Source organism: Lynx rufus, unplaced genomic scaffold, assembly GCF_022079265.1.
Source record: "Lynx rufus isolate CCGP_SWC_20201006 ecotype Redwood Valley unplaced genomic scaffold, mLynRuf1.p SCAF_15, whole genome shotgun sequence".
In the NCBI taxonomy this organism is placed as follows: domain Eukaryota; kingdom Metazoa; phylum Chordata; class Mammalia; order Carnivora; family Felidae; genus Lynx; species Lynx rufus.
This window is the reverse complement of record NW_025814829.1, coordinates 34997397-35001415: the sequence shown is the minus strand read 5'-3', so window position 1 is coordinate 35001415 and position 4019 is coordinate 34997397.

Sequence of the window (4019 nt, the reverse complement as noted above, 5' to 3'; positions counted from 1 at the left end):
ACATATGTAGACTTGTTTCTCCAATATTATTTTGTGTTTACATGTGAACTGTTTGCTTTTGTCTCTCTCCTTTCTTGAATTCTTTTTTATTTTTAAAAATTTTTTAAATATTTATTTATTTTTGAGTGAGAGAGACAGAAAGACAGACCGTGAGTGTGGGAGGGGCAGAGGGTGGGAGACGCAGAATCTGAAGCAGGTTCCAGGCTCTGAGCTGTCAGCACAGAGCCCAACAGGGGGCTCGAACTGAGAGATCAGGACCCGAGCCAAAGTCGGATGCTTAACTGACTGAGCCACCCAGGTGCCCCTCTTGAACTCTTTTCAAGTGAATAAGATTTATATATTCTTTTTCATCCCTTTCCAGCTTGGAAGCTACGCGCTATGTTCCTATTCTTCTAGCATTCCCCCACAATTTAATATGCACACGTATTTTAACAAAATATAGGCTCTAAGCATCCTTGGATTATTTTCATAATGTTCCTAACTTCAACACTATTTTTTAATCTAAAAAATTAAACATTATTTTTGTTTTAGACTTTCAATATTCTTTTAGAGTTACCCACCAATTTCTTTGTTCTCCATTCCTTCTTACATTTTAGATCTTTAGGAACATTTTTCTTTTGCCCAAATGACCTCCTTTCGAGAGGCTCTACTAGAGGCAAATTCTGACAGTTTTTGTTTACCTAAAACTATCCTTATGTTGCTTTCATTTGTGAGAGATAGTTTCAGTGCCTTCTAATTTGAAAATTATTTAAAAAAAATTTTTTTAATGTTTATTTATTTTTGAGACAGAGAGAGACAGAGCATGAATGGGGGAGGGTCAGAGAGAGGGAGACACAGAATCTGAAACAGGCTCCAGGCTCTGAGCTGTCAGCACAGAGCCTGACGCAGGGCTCGAACTCACAGACCGCAAGATCATGACCTGAGCCGAAGTCGGCCGCTTAACCGACTGAGCCACCCAGACGCCCCTCTAATTTGACAATTATTTTGATTCTGCATATCTGGCTAGTAGAAAGTTAGATGCCAGTTGAATTACATTTTTAATTTTCTTTACTTTTTTCTGCTTTTAAAAATATCACCATCCCTACCCCTTTTCTCTCCACCCCTCCCCCAATTTACAGTTTTACGTAATGGGTCTAGTTTTGCATTTCTTTTAATTTACCATGGTTGGAGATTTAATGAGCTTCCTGAATAGAAGGATTGGTACCTCTGATCAACTCTGGAAAATTCTCAGCCATTATTTGTAATTTTCCACAACTCCCTATCATCTTTCTACTATCAATTTCTGGGCCCATAACTAGATTATATCATACTTTTTCTTTTTTAATATCCTATATGTATCTTAACCATATTTCTTTCATTTTCCTGAATCCCAGGGAGATTTTTTTTTTAATTTTTTTTTTTTTTCAACGTTTATTTATTTTTGGGACAGAGAGAGACAGAGCATGAACGGGGGAGGGGCAGAGAGAGAGGGAGACACAGAATCGGAAACAGGCTCCAGGCTCCGAGCCATCAGCCCAGAGCCCGACGCGGGGCTCGAACTCCCGGACCGAGAGATCGTGACCTGGCTGAAGTCGGACGCTCAACCGACTGCGCCACCCAGGCGCCCCAGGGAGATTTTTTCTTCATATCTGTCTTCTACTCTGCTAATTTTCTCTTAAGCTGTGTCAAATCTACTGTTGAATTCATTTATACATCTTTAAATTTTAATTATTTTGTTTTTCACTTCTTGGTGCTCTGTTTTTTTTTTTTTCTTTTTCTACCTACAAAGAACATTTTAATAGTCTCTTCTTCTCCTGTTATACTTGCAACTCCCTCTTCAACATTCTGTGTTGATATTTAAAGTCTCTTCAGGTCTGTTTGTTTTTCTACTGGTTCTAACGTATGTTACTGTATGTCCTTGTGTATTTTGTCATATTTGTATACTTGTATCACTAATCTTGACCTGTGTGAATTTCGAGGCCTAAAACAAAGATTCTCCTGAGACAGATTGTGTTTGCTTCTGCCAGGGACTCTCTGGAGGCATTACAACCCCAGGACCACTTTCACTAAAATTTCAAGTTAAGGTTTTTCATTTCTTTGTTTGCCACACAAATGGGATAAATCTAGACCATATACCTGTATGAGGGTTGGATTATAGTTACAGATTTTCAAGGGTTTGCTTTTCCCCCACTGGTTACCTGCAAGGTTAAGATAGGCAAGACGCATTACTGTTCCCTTCTGAGGAATAAATTTATTTCTAGTTTGTGCTTACACTAAGGATGTGAAACCACTTGAGGGCCTAGATGTTTAAGGGCCTACATTTATAAGATTTAAAAGCCTCACTTGGAATGGAAAATTCTCAGCAACTGTCTTTAATATTTCTCTTTCTTATTATTTCCCTGGCATCAGACTTTAGAATCTCCAGTTAGGTATAGTTTAGAACTAGGCTTTGGAGTATATTCTGCATCTTGTGTGACCATTGAATTGTCAGCACAAAGTCACCATGGTTTGTGTGTTCTCAAGAGAATAGTGGGTCAAAAGTGTGCTTACCTTACGGGTTTCGGCATTCACTGATTTTCTGGCTTCTAAGGATTTCTGACTGCCTCACCAGAGACACCTTATGACTCAGCAGTGCACGTGAAATGTTTCAACCTTCATATCTAATTGTTTTCAGTGATATGCTTATTCAGGTAATACTGCTAGAAAAAACCTTCCCCCCCCCCATTTATTCATTTTCTTTTTTTAAATTTTAATTTAAAAAATTTTTAAGTTTATTTACTTTTGAGAGAGAGAGAGAGAGAGAGAGAGAGAGCGCATGAGTGGAGGAGGGGGAGAGAGAGAGAGAGGGAGACAAGAGTCCAAAGCAGACTCCAGGCTCTTGAGCTATCAGTGCAGAGCCCGATGCGGGGCTCAAACCCACAAACTGCATGCAAGATCACGACATGAGCCAAAGTCAGACGCTTAACTGACCGAGCCACCCAGATGCCCCTCTTTTTTTTTTAATAATACAACTTAAAAATATCTTCAGCAACCTATATGCTAATTTCTATGTCTTAATATGAAACCTTGGGTAAAAGAATTGGATTTTTATCCATCTCACCCATCTTTACTCTGTTCCAGTGCTATATTGAATCAGAGAAGATGTTCTCTTTTCTTTGTTACTTAAATGTTGGGGTCCGGATAAACTATTTCCAAGGGTTTATGGATAATTAACTATGGGCCAGAGCAAACCTACATAAGAGATGTAAGTCTATACACCTGATACTAACAAATGCTAGGGTATGCTGTCCCTTCAGCTCTGGGGCCAATTGAGTTTTGCAAGGTTTTGGCTTTCAATGCCCCTTGGGTGAAGGCAAAAATGGAGAGTTAACATGATTTTAGAGCTGAAACAGATTATATATTTCAAAGGTTCAGGTTCTCTCTTTCTTTGCCCATGGCAGATCTTCCTTATCAAACTATTATGTTAATACCTGGTATGTAGAAGTAAAAAATATATGAGAAAGCATGTCTCCACTTTCCTTTTAATTTATATTCAGGTAAAAATAAAAGAAAAACTCACTGAAATGATCCATCTATCGTGAGAAATGCTGTGTATAACATGGTGCAACCAGTACAGATTCTGAGCAGGCCGCAAGGTTTTCAGAACTAGAGAGAACAACTCAGGACAGACTTCCTCCTACCTTGAGGTCTAAATTTTATGTTGAAAAACATGAGATATTTAACCAAAATGATGGGGGAAGAGAATCACATTCCAAGAAGGTAAACGGGAATAGAGGGAGAACTGGCTAGGGTAGCCGTTGGACAATCACAGCCGGATGATCAATACTTGAGACCGGAACCAGAATCCGCGCGGAAAGGAAGCGGAAGGAGAGTGCTGTTCGTGGTCGCAGGGACATTGGGTCAAAGGTCAGCTCTCTCAGGGAAAAGCGGGAGAGGGCAAAGCGGGAGAGGTCACTCCCAGGGCAAAGCAGGAGAGGAGGAATGGGGGGAGGGCTGTACTCTCACTTGTTGCTGGGAATACCCATAGAATCAAACAGAAG